The sequence below is a fragment of the Ornithodoros turicata genome, chromosome 4, assembly GCF_037126465.1.
Source record: "Ornithodoros turicata isolate Travis chromosome 4, ASM3712646v1, whole genome shotgun sequence".
In the NCBI taxonomy this organism is placed as follows: domain Eukaryota; kingdom Metazoa; phylum Arthropoda; class Arachnida; order Ixodida; family Argasidae; genus Ornithodoros; species Ornithodoros turicata.
In genome coordinates, this window is record NC_088204.1 from 6,410,331 (window position 1) to 6,435,028 (window position 24,698).

At 45.5% G+C, this 24,698-nt stretch overlaps 1 protein-coding gene across 1 annotated transcript in view; it reads left to right on the forward strand.

Annotated features, from left to right (window-relative positions):
• The first annotated feature begins 969 nt into the window (after positions 1 to 969).
• LOC135390871 (uncharacterized) overlaps positions 970 to 24,698 on the forward strand; it is a 510,967-nt gene continuing 487,238 nt past the window's right edge. Inside the window, exons 1-3 of the mRNA XM_064620821.1 lie at positions 970 to 997; positions 1,074 to 1,115; positions 24,353 to 24,410. The gene's annotated coding sequence lies outside the window, so the exon portion shown is untranslated. The remainder of the gene's footprint in view (positions 998 to 1,073; positions 1,116 to 24,352; positions 24,411 to 24,698) is intronic.

Sequence of the window (24,698 nt, forward strand, 5' to 3'; positions counted from 1 at the left end):
GAAGACCGAATGAAGTGCATGCAGGATGATTTGCGTGTCATAGACAACAATACGCTAGCCATGCTCCAAAGCACATCATTAAAACATGAGCAACTTGAGTACTGAATTTGCTTGACGTGGTCCTGAGACTTTCGTTTATTAGTGCTGAACTGAACAACTTAAAGCAGTCTCCATTCTCGAAAGTTCTAAATATTCTGGAGATGTGAAATGTCTGTGGTACAACGAATGGCTATACAACACTACTTACTACAGTTTACATGTACAGATGTGTGATGTTGAATATAGTGCTTCGTGATTTGACAGTGGTGTGTAGCGTAACACAGCAATCTATTACTCTGACGCGGCCAGTATGTGTCATTGCATTGACATGTGCGGACTGCAGGCGGGAAGTAATTTATGTAAATGGGGGCTGTCAACGTGAATGGGGCACCAAATGGCATGCTCCTGTCCGGTGCCTGCGGTAATTTGTTCTGGGGATTTTCTGGTGGTCTCTGGGGTTTCAGTTCCCCACTGGAAGAGTGTTGGAAAATTGTTGTGTCGGAAGACCAACCATAGTACTTTTTTGTTTTCCGTGATGTGAATACAGGGTACTGACAACCACAACACAATGTGACTAAACAGAATTTTTCAGCATTTTGTGCAGCAGTGGAGTAGGGTATTTCCCTGAAAACATCTGTGTGATGTTAAAAGCACTCGTTGTTTACTGAGATGCTGGTTTTAAAATACTGGTTTTCTCGGCACGTCATGTGCAGTAGTTTCTGTGCAACATTTCCAAGCAGACGACGGCAGACAAGCAGACGGCTAGGCTGTGCTGGGATGTCACACACAACATTGTTAACTCACGGCAAAGAATGCAAAAATGCGTTTGGCATTAACAAAAAAACTTTCGAACGATTAAATATTAATTTGCCGAAGTTTGAATGTTTCTTACGTAAAATGATTTGAATCTAATTATAGCAGACGTCCAAACGAGGATGCAGTAACGCATTTGGTCTCGGTAAGCTTCTTATTATTTTGTAGTTATGACGTTCCGAACTATTCTGTGCTTACAAAAACATTACCAATACCAACAGGCATACGCCAGGACGCCCTGGAAATAAATCATACAGACAGTGGTGAGTAGAAATCGTGAAAAATTAAGCGAATGCTTGCGCGTTTTCAGAAGTTAGGCCTAACTTGCGAGACGGCTCGCTGCTCGCTCTTGTTGCGTTTCCCGTCAGGCTGTCAGGTGACTTCGGGTCAGGCTGGCTGTTTCGCATGCAGGTGCGCCCTTGGAAAAACTAGTGATAAAAGTTAATGATAAATGTAAATAAAATAACAAGGGAAAGGAAGTAAGTAGGTGAAGAAATGTATTGTCAGTAACGGTTTGCTAAAGGCGTCAACAAAGCCAAACTTATGAAAGGATGCATAATGTAAAACCCCGAGACTAGGGAACACGGAAGGACAGACACAAACACGTGTGTTCGTGTTTGTGTCTGTCCTTTCGTGTTCCATAGTCTCGGGGTTTTACATTATGCATCATCTTCACCAGCTCGCTTGCTTCCTAGCCGTTTTTTTTTTTTCATTTGAAAGGAGGGGCCTTCAGCGACGCAAAGATGGACAGTTTTACATGCCGTGGCTCACGAATATATCACGAACAGAGTATCTAGCGCGCATATATATATTTGTAAAGAGGGGAAAAAGCCATTAAATAAATAAATAAATGATGCTAGACGTGTTTGAAATTCAAACTTACAGATTAAGATGGCTTAATTCTATGGCTGCACGTAGAGAAACAGATACTCATAGCACTGTGGCATTGAGGAGTGCTCAGTCACCCTCCCAGGTGTATATCGCTCGCTGAGTGACCCCTGGTTTGCCAATCCCGAACGATGCGCAGCTACCCAGGGCTGACGAGCCGCAAACACGGCGAAACACGTGTCCTCTTGTGCTGTCGCATCGTTCTATCAGTATCTGTTTCTCTACGTGCAGCCATAGAAGCCATCTTAATCTGTAAGTTTGAATTTCAAACACGTCTAGCATCATTTATTTATTTCTTTAATGGCTTTTTTTTTTAGAGAGAGAGGGAGAAGCACGTGCGTTGTTCCACCTCGCAATCGTACTCTTCCCCAAATCAATGGCATAGCTCAAGCCCACCCGCCTCATCCCCGGGCTCCTTGATAAACCCTTGATCCCTCATGATGGAAGAAAGGACCTCGAGGAACACCAGCAGCAAATTCTAGAACACAACATATGTGTGTGTTGAGTACGTGTGCGTCTGCCTCGGTTTTTTTTTCATCTGTCATATGTATATAACCAGCCTATAACCTGCGTCCTATGTCTTCACGGTCCCTCCGTGGTCTTCTTCATGGACTTGATCCCTCATAGCGTACGTAACCTGCCGCCAACTTTCTTCGACGCCTGAGGCGTTCCTTTCGTCACCATCCAGCTTATTATATCGCACGTCGAGGATGAAAAGTTGGCGATATAGAAAAGTCAGTCTCTCATCATCATCATCTTCTTCCGCAACAGAGCCGGTTGCCAACATTGAAACGGGATTACAAAGTGGATTATGGCCGCCGAGTCGGATTAGCACTTCTGACAGTACCGCCGACGGCACGAGATGCGATTATGGCTCATCCTATATCGCCTGCGCCACTGTGTGTGTGGCTTCCGTTTCTTTTCTTTCCTCCTTTTCGGGTGCTGTCCCTAATGGGATGTTGCATCATCGCCCTTTTTCGTTCTTGGACACGGATATAGGCTTTGCTGTCTCATGCCATCTGTGTACCTTTGTGTGTCTTCTCTCGCGATTGTCGGCGTCGTACAGAGAGATTGAAACGGGAAAATCCATTATAATGAAGTTGGGATTGGTAGGCAGAAGTTGTGTAGCCATGGATGTTGCGCGTACGTAGGAGATTGGGTAACCGAGCTGGTTGAGAGCTTCAACATTTTGAAGTGACTGTTGTTTTAGGTAATCACTAGGGCCCGGATTTTTAGGAAGCACGAAAATAGGCAGTAAAAAGATAAAATAGTACATTCTCCCGAGAATGTGTATTGACTCCATTTTTAAGCTTTTCACGATATGCAATGCTGGTGCTTGCACTCGTTTAACTGATTTCTGTAGGCTTCAAACGAGTTGGATTTATTTGTCTTGCATTACACACACATATATGAGTAGATTAACCTAGAGTATGCGTAGAGCGTTGCTGCGCGTGATCATGTTCTGTCCGTAGCTCCTGGGGAAGTGTTCTCTCCCTCTCCCTGTAACATGGTTGCCAACCTATAAGCGTGAAACCGAAACTAAGTCTTGTATTTTGCCTATTGAATAATATGATACTATACAAACTTCAAATCCTGGTACAGGGGGCATTCAAATCACCCAATGCTTTCACACATCAAGCGGCATGGAACAGCTGGGCGCACCAGTGCCACCTACGTTTGCATTTTCTTTCCTTCTAATACTAATCTAATCTAATCCTGGTACAGAAATACTTCTATGCGTGGGGCCGATCCCAGGATGGCACAAACCACTTTTACACTGATATTTTAGTCGCTCATTGTCCTGAAAGTTCATAATAACGAATCATGTTTTCGGTATCCTAGCCTATACCTTAAGGGTATGGAAACGCCAGGAAAGACTGTCTGCGTGTCTTGGTCCCTCCTTCTATCTGGAATATCTTCTAGCTAACCAAAGTACCGAACAAAACCAAAGTGCCTCCAGCTGCCGAAATGAAAGCCACCCGGGGTCATTAAGATATATATATATATAACCGTCACAGTTATGTATAGTCTCACAGTGGGAACGGAAATCCTGCGTTGTTAAAAACGTTTGGTATTTACGCACCGACCATTTCACAACCGTCGTGCAGGGGCGGTCCCAGCGAAGTATTTAGGTGCGGGGGGTTCTAGGCGCGGGCTCAACCTTTTCTCGCACGAAATCCTATCATCCATTTTAGGTACACTCTAAATCTTTTCACACCTTTAAAGGTGTAACAACATGCATGGCGCACGCCTTTTTAGTTGTAATTTTGGTAACATCATAATGGAGAATTGTTTCGCACAAATTTTCTTTACTCGAGTGTTGTCTGTCCTCCAAAAATTCAGTCTTGCAACATCTCAACATTGTTCAACAGTACTGTAGACACTTGCACGTGCTCGATTATCGATAGCGACGCATATATGCATTAGCTCGTACCTACGATATCCAAGACATAATGAAAGCAAGATTTGCACTGACACTTGATCTTTAGTAATGCTTTCCAAATTTTGTAAAATATCATCCTGGAGATGCAATGTTACGCAACCAGGTTGAATGTTCATAGCGCACACCTTTAAACGTGTGAAAAAGTTTACAGTGTATAGTGCCCAGCATAAAGCCCGTTGTACACTACCTGGACCGCATTCATGTGGACCTAGCTAGCATCCTATGTATCATGTCATCCTCTTCCGCCCTCTTCGCTCTCCTTGAGAGTGTCACACGGAAAGAGACGAAAACTGGACCAGGCTATGCTCTTGTCGGTTATCGGTATTTTTTTAACGGTCCAGTTCCGGTTCAGCTCCAAGATGGCGTCGACTGTTTCGGTTCAGTTCCCGTTCGGACAAAAAAGAACGGTTAATAACGGTTTTCGGTTCGGGTTCGGTTCGACAGTGTACGCCATGTGCCGTCTGTCTGGCAACATTGCTTCTCCAAGCTAGCTTTCTGTCTCCTCACCAGAGCAGACGACAATTTTCCAAACGTGGAGCGGAGAACGTGAAGGTGCGGAGGGTGTTGCTATGGGACAGGCACAAGAGCCTATGGGTGGTGGTGGCACGCTATTTCCGAGCGGTCAGCCTATGGTGACATCTGTTTCTGTACCTGTTCCTGTTTCGCGGGTTCCTTCAGAAATTCACGGAAGCCCGCGGAATGTTTTGGGTGCCGACTTTATGAGCGAGGTAGATTTATAGTTCCTTTTTTTTTTTTTTTTGTCGTTGTTGTTGTTGTCATGTGTGTTACTTTAGTCACCCTATAGTCTGCAGAAAAAGCTCAGATTTACCGCCCAAAGTTTCGAGGCATATTTCACGAAGACTATTTCCGGCTGGGTATTTCAATCGCATTATAAAAATTTTATTTTCAAAATTTTTCTGTTTATACAAACATCTATACACACAAAGGACGTGGAAAATGCTGGGAACGGGAACAAAAAGCTACAACATAATAGCTTGACGAAGTTCCTGCCCCTTGGTACGGGTCGATATGCGGCATGTAACGGCACAGGCTTTGCACTGGGTATAGACTCTGGCCTTGCCTTTTGTGAGAGGGACGGCGAAAACATCGGAGTGCGCCCCCCAAATCACTTGTTATGGAAGGCAACGTTACTCCGAGAGACCGGCCACTCCATTCGTAGCCATTGTTTGGTTGCTGCTTGAGTGATTGATTTACTCTATTGATCCGCTGAGGTCTTTTGTCACGCGGTAAATTCGCACAAAGTGTTCCGTTTCTGGCAAGCATTGATGATGATGATGACGACGCATTCGGCCTGCCCGTAATGTGTCGATAAAACAGTTGTGTGCATGCATTATGGTAGAGCACAGCCGCTCAATGCTTCCATACTGCGGGAGAGTGCGGGTGTTCTGAACGTTTTCTTGCCGACATTGGTGTGTGATTGTTCCGTGTGCGCGCTGTTTAATAGGGAATTTTAGAATATGGCACAGAATTTTACGCTAGCCAATGAACAGGCCGTACGGTAGTCGCGAACGGTGGCAACGCCAGAGAGGTTTCCCCACTCCGCCATCCAAAACGCGAGCGTCTTTTAGGCGCCTTGTACTCGCAGCACCATGAACCGGTAGCCGCGGTATTAATTTTACCTGCGAAATTAATTTAAATTGAAGAAATACAAGTTTTGATCCCAGATGTCGTTGTTGAACTTTTGTTACGTTATGTGTTTCTTTCACTTCTTTTCCGCGGCTTAGCTCTCTCGCAACGTCTCACGCAGCACGACGGCGACGCAAGTTCACTTTGGGGCGGGTTTGGGTGTTCACCCTATTTTTGAACCCGGGCGTCGGGTTTCAAAAAAGGGTGAACACCTCAAATAATAATAATACCTATGCCCTGATAATACCCTAATACCTACTTGAATAATGGGTAGGCTTCACAGAACGCCTAGGTGTATCAGGTGAAGCACGCTTTACGTTTTGGCTCGGATTCTTGGGAATCTCCACGACGACTTCTCGAATGTCGTCTGCTACTAGCTGAAAACAAATGCACGTGAGGAGGTGCCGCAGTGTCGTTTACGTGTCTTTCGTTCCAGCGTCGTGCGTCTGTTCGCTTTTTTGAGTATCTATCTTATGTTTCGAGCCCGGTTTCTCCTGCTTCTGTCTGTACGAAGTTTGTGTGTCTGTTTGGTGTATGCAACATGGCCTTGGCGCCCTCCGTACCATTCCATGCCAGATTAATGAGCTATGCGCCACTGTTTTGAAGAAGAAGATTCTTGCACTGCTTGAGTAGCGTTAGCGTACTAATGGTTCCCGTATGATTCCGGCTGTTTTGATCCAGAACAAGATCCGCGCATGCGCTGTGGGTTCTGATGAAAATGGTCCATTGGATCCACGATAATACGAGAATAAAGACGAATGGAGCAAAGGACGGCATCGTTATCGAAAAGAAAAAGAGTGGATACGCTAATATTTTAAGAAATGCCGCGTAAATCGAATAGAAAATTCGTTATTTTTGTCCAGAAGGCCTGGTAGCCGAAAGGCGCATCGAAAAAATACCACTGGCGCCATAACACCGACTATGACGCTAAGAACATCCCTAAACGACATTGCAACAAAAAACAAAAGAAAGGGCAGAAAGATAAATATAAAAAAAACGACATAGGCATAGAAAGGGTGTAAACAGCTGCACCCTCACCGAGACAATGTGCTCTCATCGTCCCCGTCGGCAAGGAAACCACAGTATTCTTTCGTGGTCGGGAGCCAGAGAAGAGCTCTTAGTCTGATGAAGCGCCGTTCCCTGGCGCTCTGTTTTCCGTTGGCGACGCTATACAATAGAAGAGTGACTTACAAGCGTGTTTGTCGCCTCTTCTTCCCGAGTGAGGAGGGATGAGCTTTTGCAGATATAAGTTGGACCCCGGGGGAGGGCGAAGATGCGAGCCGGGAACAGGAAGTCAAGTAATGGCACGGGGCCGTGGCATTAAAGAGTGGTGGAACGCACGCTGACGAGGGATTTCGCCCACTGTTGTTGGACGGGGATTTCTTAAGGACTAGGGATGGAACGGGGAGCGAAAGGGTCTGAATGGTTGTGTCGCGCGGGCGGTCGGCCACTACACTGTAAACCTTTTTACACTTTTTTGGTGTAAATGGCTTGTCCCTTGGCGCATACCTTTTTGGTGTCGCCTTTACACTCGAATGATGGGTGTTTTCTAAAACACCCTTTAGTTAAGTGTATTCCTAATAAAACACCCTTTAGTTAAGTGTATTCCTAATAAAACACTCTTATAATGGGCGTTTCAAAACAAAAACACCCTTAAAAGTAGTGTATTCTATTGAAAACACCTTTTAAAATGTAATTGTTTTCTGGCAAATATTTCCTCTCAAATAGCTAATGTAATACGAGCTTCCGCGGCAGCATACCGAGACCAGTGGCCGAGACATATAGTTCGACGCTCTTGCATCTATGGCAAGCACCCACCCTGAACACGGCACACTTCCAGCCGTGGTTCCATCCGGAGCGCAATGCGTCACAGGCACGCCTCATTAGTTTGGTAACACTGTGGGACCAACGTGAGTGCTGAGGTTTGAAGAGACCTTTGCACCCTTAGTAGCCTATATTGGCGTATCGGATGGATCACATACTGAAATACAATTTGTTGGGGCACGTTCGTTAAATGTAGTCAGGCGGGAAACGTTTGTAAAGGTGAGGGGAATGCGTTTTTGCAATTAACACCCACGCTTGCAACGAGTCAAAGGTATCAGCTAAATTGCTGACATCCTTCCCTGTCAAATACTGTGTTTTTAACTCAGGTTATCGTCTATAATGTGATTATTTGCTGAGCGGAGCTGTGAAACCAGCATAATTTTTCTCTCACGAATTAAAACACCATTATTAACACCATATTCCCAATTCAAATGGGGTGTAAAAAAGGTGTATATTGGACATAAAACCTGTTTCAACGCCCCACTTTACACCATGAATGATCGACATTGGATAAAACGTGGTGTATGTCAATATTACACCTTTAGTAATGATTTTCTTGCACCCTTTCCGGAATAGAAAAAGGTGTTTTTAGAAGAATACTCCATTTTTTGAGCGAATAAAGGTGTGAAATGATTTACTGTGTAGGAGTGCCCAAGAAGGGCCGTAGAATTTTGCAGTGCCCACTAACGTACTATAAAAACAAAATACATTTATTTCGTAAGGGCTTCTTCGGAGACAATGGGGAGGAGGATTTCAGCGTCGTTATGGCCTCCTCCGAATGCACTACCAAAAGTACGATCTTGGGGGGGGGGGGGGTTTGAGCCTCCGAACACCTTCCCCCCCCCTCCTCCACTGGCTATACCACTGATAAATGTCACTAGTAAGCATTAGGCGTGTTTACGAAAGAGCCTGCGACTTCATGGCTTCGTAGTAGTCTCCAAGCGTATACGACGTCCCACGAGCTCTGTTGTCTGTAGTGTCTTCTAAAACAACCGCGGGCGCACCACCCCGCTCTCCGCTCTCCGCCGACGTTGGAAGACTGCCGGCGGCTTTCTGTATTGAGGAGACAGAAATCGACCTTCGCGTAGCAATGTTGCCATACGCGTGGCAGATTGGACACCTTATGACGTCATACTCGTGAAAACAAGTTAATTTTATGTTGCTTCCGCGTCACGTATATAGAGGAAAAATACTTTGGGAGACCATAATGTGAGAGATGCGGATTCCAATGGCGTAAATTCTGTAGGATTATGAAGACACGAAATTTATTACGTAGTAGTTGCACTTTAGAGAAGGCCGCCAAGGTCAGGATTTCCATTTGATGCGTTTTCGTTGGTCGACAACCGTTTTGCGAGTCGTGATCGTGTTTCTCTGCGCACGTCAAACGCGTTCAGCACTGCCAACACCACCTACACTCTTAGAAATGCATGTGGCGTGGGAAACGGGAGGCGTACGCCATTTTTGTGACAATTATGAACAGCATAAGTGTCACAGAAAAGGGGTACGCCTCCCGTTTTCTACAAATCAATGCAGATAACGATATCATTCGAGATGATGGTTGGCTAGGAGCATGCTGTGCGGTGAAGTTCATTTCTAAGAGTGTAGATACGGAAAGCCAGCGCGCTCGTCGACGTGTCGACGTAACAATTTAGAGTCAGCCAATGAGGATCGTGCTTTCAACGGTCGGAGCCAATCACGAACGTGCTTTCAGCAGTCGTGACGACGGAGAAGAACCACCGTCGTCTGCGAGTTTGTGATTGAACGTCCCCCGCGTACAAAATGGGAAAACTTGGAAATAAAGCGCAAAATGGTCTCAATCCTTCTCAAAACTGATTTTCTGGAACGCGTCTCGCGCTTTTTTTGTCTAAATATTTAGGTCTGCAAGTTCCAGGCGAGCTGCAGTCATTTACGAGTTCTTGGATTCGCAGAACGGTGAACGGGCAGTAGCAGACGAATTCTGACTCGTGATGTCCACGTAGCGAGAGGAGGCAGTGAGCAGGCCTTCTCTGTCTAGGTGGCGCTGGCAACGGTCGCGTCACAGTTATTGTGACAAATATATATGTATGTAATATACAGGGTGTTTCACTTAAGAGTGACCCCTAATTATTTTTAAAAAAATTACTTGAGATAAAAATTAGGAACCTTCTGCGTCATATTTGTGAAAGTTTTTGCCGACCAAACAGGTGGTTTCCATCAGTGTACCTCATTAATTTGTCTAATTAGCTGAATTGACCTCAAAAAATTCCCAAGGAAAGGTAACGTTTTTTTTTTGCGTTTAATTAGAAAGCCCATGGCCAGAACACCCCATTTCAGTCATCCCATTTCAGGCGCTAACACGAAATAAAAACAAAACAAAACAAATAAACATAGAAAATTATTGTTTTTGCATTAATTGTACCCTTAACTACAGAGTGCAAAAAAAGACGTTGAGTGCAGCTTGGCTAAGGTCAACTTATGTTTCTGGACTGCAGTCGAGCTATAGCCCTCGGGTTATATAGACTTGGAGCGCGTGGTTGCTTCAAGTGTGGTATATAGCTTCCACAAAGTCGAGAAACTGCGTATACGAGGCAAGCAGAAGCCTCTCACTGAATTAACCTAACATCAAAAAGAGAAGCGAAATCGACCAGAATGAGTTTTCGATCAAGTCTGTAAAACTATCGTTCAGGTACAGAGGCCCCTTCTGCTGCTTGTCCCTTTCTTGTACCCTGTAATGATTACTAGTCTGCTTTCATGTAACTGCTACTTCGGGCACCTTTGCGGGAGATGTATTGCCCTGGCATCCGTCCTGCGAACTGTCTATTATCCCCCTTTTTCCATCTTAACCCCCGCCGCGCGCACCGGAATAATCTATATTCGCGTCACCATCATTAGTGCATATAGAGTCCCCATTATGGCTGATACTCTGGGCAGTAATTTCCTGGAAATGCGATGCGTTCAGCGGCCCAAGCGTTTCCCGCGCGGGAAGCTCATACGGGCATGCATTCGCGAAAATACTGTCATTTACGATTTCTGTAGATAGACTTCATTTTCAGCGGATATCGATACTTTTCTCTTTTTACCGCTTTTATACTTCGTCCTGCCATAGGGGGCGCTGCCATAGCCAATGTGGCGTAGGTTTCCGGTCAGCTGGGCCGTCGCCCAAAAGCCGGTCGTCTATGAGGCGGTCTGCTCACGAAGGAACGGCAATATCTTTTTCACGCGACTTAGGCGCCAAATGAAGCCTGGTGGCTGCGATGTGAAGTTGTCGTTCGCTTGGCTGCAAATGGGCGGATGGAATGGTGGTTCCTCGAGCGATGTGCTGTCCGGTCGTTTAAGAAGGGTCCGTTTTTGTTACTGTCCCGCTGTTGCAGGGATCCGTTGTGACACGACTTCGAAGGGACGAATGTCGCGAACATGATGGAAAGTAAATGCCAGCGTGGCGTAGTGGTTAGCGCACTCAACCGGCAATCGAGAGGTGCGTGGTGCGATCCCCGCCGGTGTCTGGCTATTCCGACGAAAAGATTTGGGGTGAATGGGTGGGCATTGTTATTACAGTCACATTCAGGTTATTTCCTTTATTTCCTGTGGACCCCCTGCAGGGAATGCACAAGAAAGAACGACGGGGGTGTCGGCAAGATTGGGGGAGAGGGGTGGGGGTCTAGGGGCGTGTGAACTGTCACAGACACTGTCACAGACACACGTTTCAAACGTCGACACAAAGGTTGAGGAAGAGCACGAGCAAAAACGAGACCCAAAATACGCAAAAACGCACTATTCTGTTCCGTGTTCACTAGAGTCACCAAATAGATACAGAGTATGGCATTCGTTTTCCGCGCCGTAGCCGCCTTTCGGTGTCCGCGATTGGGGGCGATCGTGTCACGTGGTTTCTCCTTCCAAGAACGCGCCGTCCATGTTGAGTCGCCCCCTATCAAATACCGGTTTCCTGGGTTGAGAGTTGGCTCGACTGCGCGTTGTTCTCCAATCAGAGAAGGGTGAGATTTGCGTCCCGTTGCTAGGCGACGCGGCCGCGCCAGAACCAAGATGGCGGGCTCGCTCGCTCGCCGTCGTGGCTAAGTGTCGCTACTCTGCTGCCTATTCAGTGACTCTGAAGTTGCTCTTGGGAACCGAGAAACGCGCATGCATATAATATGCCTGGCTCATTGCTCACCGTGCGCCAGACATCACAGCTTTTCCCCCTAGCATTTCCTTACAATTTCTACGCTGACGTCAGGAGACACAGTCTGCTTTTAGTTACTCTTTCATAACTGGCCAGCGCATATGACGTCGTACTATTCACAGTCAGCCTTTGTCATTAATTATGCAGAGCGCCTCTCCAGCGCAACCGTTTCGCCGCTTTCATAAATACGCTGACGTTTTCCCCCCGAGGAACCGCGTAAGAAATAACGCACTTGCGGACAAAAGTAATGTCGCCCTTTCAATATAATCTTCGTGATCGTTTCAATTATATAAGATAGGGACGAAGAAACACGATTAATTTTTTCCTCCCCGACGCAGTAAAGAAAGAAAGAGAATACGGAAACCACATTTTTGTTTCTCAAAACGGAAAAGGAGAGGAGAGAAAAATACATGTTTCGTCCCCATGACGTACTCATTTCCTCTCCCCCGCTATAATATGGCGTTCTTTTCGATTTGATGATTTCCAATTTCTAATGTGTTCGTCGATCGTCCTGGTAGCAAAGCGACCGGAAGCAGATTACGACTTTTGTTTCGTACCGTCAGGGAACGGAAATGACGCATGGTTAACTGCCGGCCATCTTTTCGATTGGAAAACGTTAAAATAACGAACTGGCGATTTTGTTCGTCAATAATAGCGTCGATTTCGCACTCCAATGAAAGTGTGTGGAGGCAAGCTTGGATGGGATAGAGTAGGGAAAATATTGGAAGGTGTTAATGGAAAGTAAATTCGTCGCGCTGTTTGAATAACGGAACGGGGAAAACACGATGGTTTTAAGTATATTAGACTGGGCAGAATTAGTAGATGATGATTTGAGCTAAGCCTCGTTTTTCGTGTTTGATCGTGACGTATGAAAGTGCTTTGGACTATATCCGTCTTAATATCGCGAGGTGGCTTGAGGCTAATCGCGGTGTGTTGATCTTAACGGAAATTGCTTTTGTCGGTAGGGTTGTATCGCAGGGTATGAAATATTTTCTTAGTCGCGTAATTGTATCTGTACAGTATGTCAGAAGTGTATTTAAGCCTCTTGCTTGTTATCAATAGAGAAACTGATGAAGCCGTAGCCGCTTTTGTATCTTCCGTTTCATCCATGTCATGCATATAGTTGTTACGAGTAGGTAGATTCCCGTTGAAGCCCCCGGTAATTGACGCAGTGACTAGACTGAAGACATTGCCAGTGAAGTCAAAATATGCTTCTCAGCAGATCCCGTGGAGGAGGGCTTGTGGTGATAATTACCGGGGGAAATACGCCACAATCCGGAGGTTACTCGAAGCAATGTGCGCGCAACACTCTGAAGGTAAACTTCACTGCACAAGAGGCTCAGGGCCAGCAAAAACGTAGGTTAAATAAAAAGCGTCCCTTCCAATTCCCAGTTCGAAGGAAATGCTGCCAACCTCGTCCACAACGCTCCCAGCGAACGAACCACAAGGCAGAGGCAGATTCTGAATGACGCTTGAGCGTTTTATGCGATCAAAACTCCTTTGCGTGTGAGAGGCATACGAATACGTGCCCATGTGCTCTATGACAGCTGCAGCGACACTTGCGTTCAAACACCCGCTCTTCCACGTCCGTTTCGAACACGGAGTCTAGCGACGACTCCCTTCTTTATGACAAGCATTTTAACGGGTATAAACTTAAGCGGTGCTTCGTTCTTCCTTCGAGGGGGCACCGTTTATTAAGTTCTTCCCTTTTGAAGACATTCTCTCAGTAAAGATCGTGCGTTGTAACGACGCCGAAACACGGAATTTGCCATTCGAAACTGCATTCGCAACATTCTAAATGTCTGAAGAACCTACTAACGACAGCTGCTTCCGAAAACTTTTAACGAGTTCGAACCGAAGTACGACACGCTGGCATCTCTATTGCTCCTTTATTCTCGAAGCATCGAATGAAGAAGAAGAAGAAAAAAAAAAAAAAAAAAGCGGTGTATTGGCGTAATTCGGTCGTTTTCGGTCAGTGTCTCTTCCTAAAATGGAAAAGAATTCCGTAAACCTGACATTTTCTTTCTCAAAATTAGTTTTGTGCGACATTCTCGAGCTTTTCCCTCCCCACTGCGAGGCCCCTTTATCTTTACCGTGGTCTTTACCGCCGTATTTATGTTTTGCTGTTGCGTTTCGGCCTCGGTGCCTGTGTAATCGAAGCACTTTTCTCGGGATGGAGTATTACTTTTATAAGGAAGAATTCCGGGAAAGAAAAAAATAAAATAAAATAAAAGAAACAGAAACTCCAAGGTGAACGGGGGAAAATGGGGGTAGGGGTCCAAATATTTTTCTTGCGTCACTTCCTTTTGCTTTCGTGCCTCCTTTTTATGGAGGAAGCGCGGTTGAAGACGTGGGAGAGAAGGAACAAATATGTTTGGAATGCGTCTTTGGCGTGATTAAAAGCGATGACGCGTTGTACGCGGGAGTGGTATGGGATGGGAAGTCGGATTCTTGCGTTCTGTGCGAGTATTTTGCTGTCGAAACGATTTAGTCCTTGCGCAGCTACTTTTTGTTGGCGTTTTTTTGTTGTTGTTGTTGTGTCTTCGGTGTGTGTTTGTTTTTTGTTGGTTTATGTTTTGGGGCGAAGCGTCGGGGGCAGAGGAGAGGCATGATGCGGGTTATTTTGATTGTTTCGCGTCGTTTCGTGCTTCGTAAAAGATGCGAAAGTTTGGTTGGTGGTTGCTCGTACAGCGCCATCTGCGCCAGCGTCGGCTCTTCGTTCCTTCCTAACGTAGCGTTTCCCCCCTTGTCCTTGTCCTTCTTCTTCTTCGTCTTCTCCTTCTTCTTTTTGTGGTTGTTGGAGAAATGATTACTTGGAGAGAAGGAATTGTTATCGTTATTGTTGTTATCGTTTGCTCCATTGCGTCATTGCCTAGCTTTCTTCATGTCCTATGATGCATGTAGAAAGGGAAAAAAAAAAGTTGTCTCTCTGTCGCTTGATGGCGCTTCCTGCTCTTTTCGATTTTTTTTTCTCCTCTCCCTTTTGCATCAGCCCCCGATTCCTATGTACATAGTTTTTTTTTGTTCCGTGTTAGCCCCGCGAAGCAACTGTGGCCATGAGCGGCGTACAGATGTGGACAGATGGAGAGAGGACAGGAGGAATGAGTGGGGGACAGGGGAGTTAGTATGCGTCCTGGGCCGACTTCAGGGGGAACTGCGCCGACATTCGTCTGCAAAGTCTTCGGAAAAACCCAGGGAAAACCTCAGACAGCATAGCCGGTGGTAGGATTCGAACCCGTCACCTCCCAGTCTTCAGCACGACCTTGGCTACCACTAACGAGCGGGACGCCTTAACCCGATCCGCCGTGCCGCTGGTTTTGTACATAGTTCGCCTCTAGCATTTAATAGTATTTAAGCATCGTGTACATATCAGTACAGAGAACATCTCGTGACCATTGCTGGTCGTCTAAGCTTATATCTGCATTTGTAATTGGCTTCTGCTTTGATGAATCTGTTTATTTGGGAAATGATTGGGGCTCGAATCTCTGTGAACTGACTGTGTTGTCCCTGCATTTTTCCTCGGTTTTCTTCGGACGCTCTAAAGGAACCCTGAGGTGTGTTTTTTATTTTTGTTTTTGCTTTTCGGTGCGGAGTGTCCTCCAACGAATAAAATGAGTTCCTGCGAAAAAAACGACTAGCACAGGTGACACGCAAAGCGAGCGCGAGGGCTCCGTTCCGCACACCTTTGAAAAATCGTTTTCCTCGTGAAAAGAGCGCATCGCGGAACGAGAGGACGTCGTGACGTACGCTACTCCCCTCACGTGACCAGTGACGTACTGCGGCACAGCTCAAGCACGTATAAGCGGCGCGTGAGCTGCGAAGAAAAAAAAAAACAACGAAACGAGGCACGGAGCCTCCAATATACGTCACGAGAGCATCGTGTCGGCCGTCTGCGGCCGCTTTCTCCGACTGTTTTTTTTTAATTTTTCATTTTTATTTTTTTTGTAAATTCGATTGCGCAGCTATAACGCACCGCGGAGGGAAAATATTTTGCATTGTGACTCCCGGTGGGCAGCTTGACGGATGAGGCAGGATTTCGAGCGACGTTAAATGTCACCTCATTGCTCCTTTATGGCAAATGTGGGCACAATTCCTTGAGGCAATCCAGTGGACGACAGGAAGTCCATGAACAGGTGAAGAACCCGACGATGGAGCACAGGATCTTCATAGGGGCCAATGAGTGCAGCTAAATTGAGCGGTCTCTCGCTGATACGTATAGTGCAAAGTTATAGCGCGAAACGCACGAACTCCGTAGTCGAAACAACCCGAACGGAGGTGTTGCGAAGGGCCGGCAGTTGAAACGCTGCTCCCCTGAAGGCGACGTAGACGCACAACACCGGGTGGGATCGCTGTGAGCTGCTTTTCGATAATAATTACATCCATAATTAATTACTGCAGTAATGTTGATCACATCTGAGTGATTGACTGTAATCTCGAGCGAGTTACGCTTATTGTAATGCAGTCTCTAGCTTAACCTGCCTTCAATGTGACAGTAACACTTTATACAGCACCGTTGTTTTTCAACTGGCCCTTCGTTCCAAAAGTCATTGACGATCGCCCATGCGACAGGGGTATTATTTTTGTTTTCCCAAATTTTTTCCTGCCCTGCGACGCATATTATTTCGCACGATGTACTTTATTGTCGAAAGAGGAAGCGCATCTAGGAGGTCTTCAGAATCTCGTTTCAACTCATCCGTGAGCGCAGCGCCAGCAGCAGCAGGATGGAACAAAGAGAATGAAACGTGCTACATCGTTTCACAGTGATCCTCATGGACCAGCATGCGCGATCGCCGGAGCAAATTGCCTGAACATTGCAAACGAGGTTTACGAAAATAACGTCTTTTTTTCGTGCACGAACAAAGAGAGAAGGAACGAAATTCTTCCATTCGATTTCGTTCGTCGTATCCCGTTTTCGTCTATTGTGTTGTCGTTTGAGAAAGAAAAAACAAAAAGGTAGGGGGAAAAAAAATAAAGGAAAATCGGAGGTCACGGCAACCATTTGCCTGAGGAATCCTCACGCATTCCGTCCGATCCGAGATTGGGAGAAAAGGGAGTTTTCTGGTACGATATACTACACTGGCGCGCTCTGAGACAAATCCAAAGCAATTGGCCCCATTGCTGTCTCTGTATGCTGTGCGTCTCTTACTGCTGTGGAATGTTGGTGTGGTTCGTTTGCTTCGTAACTGTGTTGTTCTTGATATGCTTCTAATAATGTCTGCCCCGGGCAGGCAGGAAGAGTCACCGTCATTCTATATATCACGGCCATAGCCTCCTACAGTATATAGGAGGCTATGTCACGGCCTACCTTTTCAGCTCTCTGGTTGTGCGTGCAGTTGAATGTTGCTAAACTCTGTTGCGGTAGAGTCACACTGTGTTAACGGGATGGTGTTGGAAAAAAGACAGCCTAGAATGAAAGGAGCCTGGTTTACCATTAATATTTTCGGAGGTATTGTACGTGATGTACATAAATTGGGTATGCTTCAACCAGTTCGTGTTCTCAACTCCGGCATAGTGGCAAGCATTCAACACGTCCTCATCGACTACCCTCTACACTGTTCGGAGAGAGCAATGCTCCAGTCCCAACTAGCCCGTATAAACAACAAGCCGCAACCTTGGGTACTTGTTCTAACCCTGTGCAGCACCGTCAATGCCTGTACTCATTCTATCTGTTCTTGACGTTTACTAGCCTGTTTGAGCTCCTCTGACCTCAGAGCTTCTGCCATGAATGCGGAGATGTGATCTTCACGGCACTACATCTCCGGTGGTACATAAACTACCATCCCCATCAGTTACGACGAACCCGCGTGTGTGATATCTCATTTGTGTGTGTCATGTGTGTATGCCTCATCTTTTTCATCGTCACTCCACTCATATATTAACCCACATGCGCTGAGGTATGGTACCGCAATTGTTGAGGTGAATGTCATCATCCCATCATCATTTATGTAGTCGCTCTTCTTGGGCATAAACTGTTTGAAACATAGCTAAAAATTTAAATTCCACCAGTATTCTTTTTTTTTTTTTCATTTCACGAGGGCAGATTCAATACACAAAACGTTCGTTTTTTTCATTATTAGTTGTTTTGAGCGTCGCGAAGCAGGGGCAGCTGGGAGAGTATGTATCCAGCGCTGAAGTCAGGAAAACTGTGTCAACATTTGTCTGGGAAACCTGCCGGAGTACACAGGGAAAATCTCGGAGAAAGCAACAGATGGAGGGACTCCATGCTTTAGCGTGACTTCAGGGTCACCGCCAAGAAGCTGATTAACTCTACCACATATCCCTGGTCAACCTTAGCAACGCCGTCGCAGCTGTGCCAGTTCCGTACTCCGCCCGAACGTACCGTACTTCAGTAGCTACTAAAAATATTTTGCGTCTGCTCTGAAACAACACGTAACTAAATAAATCAATAGCAATAATAATAAATGATAAATAATATAATAAATTCATCGATTACGAGCGATATTTGTAATTTCGTTAACAGAACGGATCATTTCGGCGATTGATAATTGACTCCTGCATAACTTAGTGATATTTTTATTTTTGTAGTTCAGGTGGTATATATATCAATAAAGAGTAACGCTACCTATGATTAAGCTCATCAAAATAAACTAGCAATTCACCCTAACTCAACTGCACTTCTGGGCCTCGTTCATTAAAGAAAAATTAACATTCCTTATAATGCTTCAGATTTGTCTGTCTAGCAGTGCAGGCTGTCTGCAGGCACAGTTGGCGCAGAGTGTCATCACATTTTTTTTTCCAGAACACACACACACAGAAACATAAGAAACGGGGGGCGGAAACTCACACAGAGAACGTCGTTTCAGCCGTCCTACCGTTTTTCAATTCCTAAGCGGGTTTTGATAAGGGGATCACCTCGATGGCGTTGTCATCAAGGCATGTATCGCTTCTGCCCCTGCGCTGTGACGTTGAGGGAGGGTTCTGTTCTGAGTTTTCTTCGGGCAATGAGACCGTCCTCCACTCACGCCATCGGGAGATGCGCATTCAAAATCTCGTTACCGACTGTCTTGCCCGCTTTTATCCTCTCTGGGTGCGCGTCCGTGTGTGCTGGCCCTCCTGGTTGGCTCGCGTGAACAGCAGACCAGTGAACAGATGTTGGGCTCGACAGGGGGCTATAAGCTATAGTGGCATTGCCATTTCAATTGGTTGCTTGGTTACGGCTGTAACGTTCTGTGGTAGTCTTCGTACACTATAGCGTCAGGTTAGTGTTCAATACACGTTCGTCTTCAACAGGAATATACAAGTGTGCTCTCCTCTTGAACTTTCAATCTCGCGGTCCCTCAAGTGGGGCTATATAGATATGTCTGCTTCATGGGGGGCTTGGGGGGATATATTTATTAGAACAAAGAAAAAAAAAAGAGGAAAGGTCAGCCAAACGGCATGTCGGCTTGCTTCATGGATCCGTATGTACTTTCTTGGCTAATCGTAAACTCGCGTGTATAGGTCTTTGCAGGTTTACTGAGGTGGAATCATTTGCAACCCGCCAAAGTATTTTCGTAGAAACCACTCTGAAGGCGTGGCGTTGCGGTGGCGTTTACGAAAAGGTGGTTTGCCTGCCGGAGTGGGCAGCAAATTGCCAAAAAAAAAAAAAGAAAAACAAAGAAAGAAAGAAGAAAAAACTGAACACACACAACACATAAATGTGTCCCGGTACAGTGCAATGTTCATAAGTGGTGGTGCCGTTGGTGACCTTCGGTGGTCCGTTGAGCGGTCTGTTGGCCACCTTCAGTTGATCACCGTTTTACTGTGTTGCGTGGGTACTTCCCCCCTAGCGTCAAAGGACTCCTAGAAGGTCACACCGGGGGGGAGGGGGGGGGGGTGAACAAAAACTTAGAAAACATCCCTGGAAGTCGGTTTCTCTGTCCGCCCATCCTCATTAATTCCGGAGTTTTCCGCAGGGCATGTACAGCCATATATGTGAGACGGTGGGAAAATTTTGCAGAGTTAGCGGGGGAATTCAATATCTCGTGGAATATGAAAGGAAAACGGTGACGTCGGCGTTGACAATGCCTCGCTTCCGAAAGGAGGAGGAGGAAGGAAAATAAAAAAATAAAAAGACAGTTGGAGTACAATGTTGGCAAAGTCAGCGAGGCTTTTTATTTATATCTTCCTTTAGAATCATTTCGAAAGTTGTAAGTAGGGAGTGCAGCGTCAGCCGTTGCTTTCTCCTCCGCGCTAAAAGCCGCTTAAGTGTTCGCAAATGTGAAAGAGGAATATAAGAATAGAGGGGGTTATAAAACGGGAGAGAAATGTTGATGTCGGATGCACTAAAACGCTGACGTGTTTAGCTTTGGAAAAAGATAGATGGGAGCGTTTTTGAAGTTTGAAGAAGGAGGGAATGTGTCGAGTATAACGTTGCTTGTTTGAAACGCTCGCTGATTTAATTTCGGTACGATTTTTTTCTTCTGTCGCGTTCCTCTAAGCCAGTCGTTAGAAATTGCAGCGATGGCGAAGATTGAGATCAAATGGTGGCAGAAGAGAAGCGACTTGGCGCTGTCTATACCTATATATATACGGATCTGCAGACTCCAGTAGTTTTTTCTTCTTTTTGTCAAATTAATTTTATTAATTAATTTCAGCTTTTGTTAGACGCGTCACGTAACGCATCATGCTTTACATGCTGTGTTCGTGTACGACGAATGGAGGCATAAGTCTGTTTCATCTGTTACTAATTATTGAAGGACTATTTTCTGTTACTATCATAATTGCGTGTGTGCGTCATACTTAGGGACAGGAAATTTAGGCACTACAAACGACGGAAAAAGGCAGGCACCTAGGCTAAAAACAAACAAACCAAAATAGGCAATAAAAAGCAAAAATAGGCACTCTAATCTGGTACGCTCTTTCGGATTTCTTGATGTTTCAAGGAAAACTTGCTCGTTTGAAGGGTACAGTACGGCTTGGGACAAAAGTTTACGGAACACGGCACATGCGTATTTCTTCATCGGAGAGGTCCCGTGCTAGATATCGGGAAGACGTCGAATAAGAAACGGATGACCGGCTGTGCTATCAATGATGATGATGATTGAAAGAAAAAATCTCTCAGCTATCAATCTCTCAGTATGTCTGTCCACTCTTGGTTGCTGCTAGGGTATCACTCCAAGGGAAAAAAGCGACACCCCAGTGTTCCGTAAACTTTTGTCCCAAGCTGTACCATACAAGCCTTGACGTCTAGTACGTGAATGCTGAGGCAGCCGGGAAACACGCGATACTGAATAATACTCTCAATATTCCACCCTCGTTGACCTTGAAAGGCCCAGAGAAGCCAAATCTTTGGATCGAATGCACGCAAAAAAAAAAAAAAAAAGGAACAAAAGGCGCAAACACGCAGTAACGAAAAGCAAAATGCAGCACGAGCACCACCGCACCACCGCGGTGAAACACCCCATCTAATCGTCATCAGTTATTATTGTTGTTGTTGTCAGCACGAGCCTGAAAGCCGCACTCGAACCTATACACCTCTAAAAAAACGCTCTTATGGCGTCTAAAAATGTTTTTAAAAATGCTACAATTTAATACAGTCCATAGAAAGGCAGGCAACCCCGAAAATGTTGTATTTAGGCGTTTCTATAGGCATTTATAGGCAAATGCCTAAAAATCCGGGCCCTAGGCATAACTGATGATCATCATCTACTGTGAGGTATGGTGTTATGTAAAGAACTACGCGGACACCAATAACCGCGGTTGTAAAGCCTCGATTTCAGCAACTAACAGTGAAACGATCGCTAAAGTGCAAAGGCGGTGTGACGTGATGTGATGTGATAGGAAAAGAAAAAAATGGGGATTTAAGTCACGACAAAGCCTGACTGGCTAGCACAGACCACTTAGCCGCAGTTAGTCGAAATAAATAAAAAGAAGGAGAAAACCCAGCAGTTGGGGACGGGAGACGAACATCCCGAAGTAGTGGGAACACTTGCCACAAACGAGGGACCAAAAAGTCTCACAAAATGTCAATCAGATGAGTTTCTTTGAGGAAACGTAGGAGCGCTTTCAATGCAGCCGCTTGGCCGCAGTGCAAAGGCGCTTTGTCCGAATATATTATGATAGGTACATCGGCCGCCGTAGAGTGTACTATGATTGATTGATTGATTGATTTGTAAAGGAAAAAAATGGAGATGTTAGTCCCAAGCCACCCGGGACTGGCTATTCCAGGACGCGTTATTCAGAAAGGGAAAAGAAGAAAGGGAAACTACACAAATCTATAAATAGATAAACGGAATAGATGAAAACATCACCACAAAGCTTGGCACCAAAAGCAACAGTGTAGGAGAGTCCACGTGCGAAATACTACTACTACTATGAATACGTGTACTATGAATACCTCCCCTTGTTATTTAACCAACCAACCAACCAACAACAACAACAACAAGAACGGTAGCCTACTGGATATGTTAAATATAAGCTCGTTGTACTCGAGCCGGGCGTCTCGCGATGTTCTTTTCCTTTTTAAATGCCTTCACGGTATGTTAGATTGTATTGAGCTATCAGCATCTATTGCGTTCCGTGGTCCTTGCAAATCTTCTCGTGGTTCCTCAGTGCTTCACCCCCCGTTGAAGTTCGTTCACACCTGTCTCCTATATCTCGCGGGTTATGATCGCATGCTCGAGAAACTTTTCAGCACTTCATCTTTTTAACGGTGATATTCGTAGGTTTCGAAATGCTGTATACTGTATAGTCGTAACTCCTGATTGCTTGCAACACTGTTTTCATTATAGAAGCTCTCGCTGTTCATTGGCACTTTAAATAAATACTCAATACTCGATTCGGGTCTGGATTTCTCGTTCCTTCGAGATCTCTTCCACTCATAAAGTTTTTTTTCTTATTTGTTTCTTCGCGTTTTCAAAAAAAATAAAAAATCCTACAGTATTTCGTTCTCTAACGAAGGAGATTCTAGAAAACCGGAAGTTATAGGATGTGTCAGTGAGTGGTCTTGACGACGCTCCGTAAAGTCTCCCATATCTTCATTAACGAGCTCTTCTAGATACTTTTGCAGAGACCTACGTACTCATAAAAAAAAAAAAAAAAAAAGAAAGAAAGAAAAGGAAGGGGAAAAAAAAGCACCAGAAGGACCCGCGCAATTTTCTCCGGGCTTTAATGTACTTGAAGCTATGACGATCTCCAGATGGGTGGCAGTTATAAATCGCCATTAGGCATCGCTTTAAAATATAGAAGCTTTTGCGGCTCAGGTATCATCGGGGAAACTTTATGGTCATCCATTTCAGTTTCGATGTATGAATGTTGGAACGTGCCTTGCCGTCCAGTTACTCTTCGCTGACGTTAAAATATACGGCGATCACTCCGTCCCCCCCCCCCCCCCCCCACCGCCAATGAAAAGGTAAAGGTAACATAACATAGGAATAGTTCTAATAGTAAAAGATGAGATTCTTCTTCTTACGGTATGTGTCACGTCGGCGTGATTTATTTCTTTACTTACACTTCATGTTTCTCGTGGCAAAATGAGACAGAAATGATCTGCACGTCCATGTTCACGGTCAGGTGCTCAACTAAATCATCTCGCTACCGATACATCGATCTTTTTTCCCTCTTGTTCTTTACGTGGAGCGGCTTAACTGTGTCGAACGCAATTAGAAATGCCTGCATGAGACATCTCAAAGGAAGAAGGAAGTCTGCATTCATCTTCTGTATCATCCACTGGCACCAAAGTCGTGAAGGACCGAGACCAATCGGGGAACACTCTCTCAGCACGTACGGAGGCGATCACGTGGGATGACGCCTCGTCTGAGCGTGGCTCGAGGGGTGTCGAATCTGTGAGTCGAGGAGAAGATGTGGGATATCAGCTTCAACAGCGCAAGTGGGGCATTTATGCGAGTGGAGAAGACTTATTTTATAGAGAAACAGAGGTGGCCTGGCGACATTAAGTCGTTGTCAGTGGCGTAGCCAGACCTCCAAGGTAGGGGGGGGGGGGGGGCTCGATACGAAAACTCGCCCCCCCCCCCCCCCGCTGATCCTGGGTGCGACAACACACACATACTCGTGCACGCCGCAAAATGCGGTTAAAAAAAACATAACGAAAATAATTGATTTGGACGTGCACAATACGATTACATGTATAGGCTGTCATGTCCAATGAGGTGGTGTCACGAGATTGGAAAGATTTTGAAAAGCTCATACTTTGAAAACCATTCAAGAGTGCTGCTTAGAAGCCATGAACTGTAAGAACTTTCGCGATCGCGACACTGTCACCCCCCCCCCCCCCCCCCACACACACCATATATTATTTTCTCCTCGGATTTGCACGATTTCCGTGGGTCGGTCCGCGGTTGGTAGAGGGGGCTCGAATTCGCTTGATCCAAATAGTCAGTGGAAAGCTGGACAAGACAGGGAATTTGGAGGCTAACGTTTGGTATAAACATATAAGCATTTTCATGTGTGTTTGTGTCATTGTGCACGTTCTTTTGCTGTTTGTTTGTAGGAAGAAAAAAAAAAGAGAAATTATGCTTTTGTTCTTGGTGGAGAGTTGAAGAGCTTCTGAGGTTTGCATCCCCAAATTTTCTCTTTCGCAGTGCACGTGATTTCATTATGCCAACGGCAGCAGCGCAAGCTTCGTTCTCTATTTGAAAGGTGACTTCATGTAATTGTAATTCATATTAGCAATTTCATGTCTTATAATGTGATTGTGTAGGGGTAAGAGGCCCTTGATCCATGATGGGGTCTTACGACCAGCGCATGTTGTTTATCGCATTCCCGTTCCACTTTCTTCCGATAATATCGTTAGATGGGGCGTGAAAACCGATCAGAAAATAAAATCATGGAACGATATTTCGACTCGAAAGGTCCGAGCTATACAGAGGCGTTGCCACTCAGGCGTAACTACAAAGTAATGGTGATAAATGATTGGCCTACCGAGCC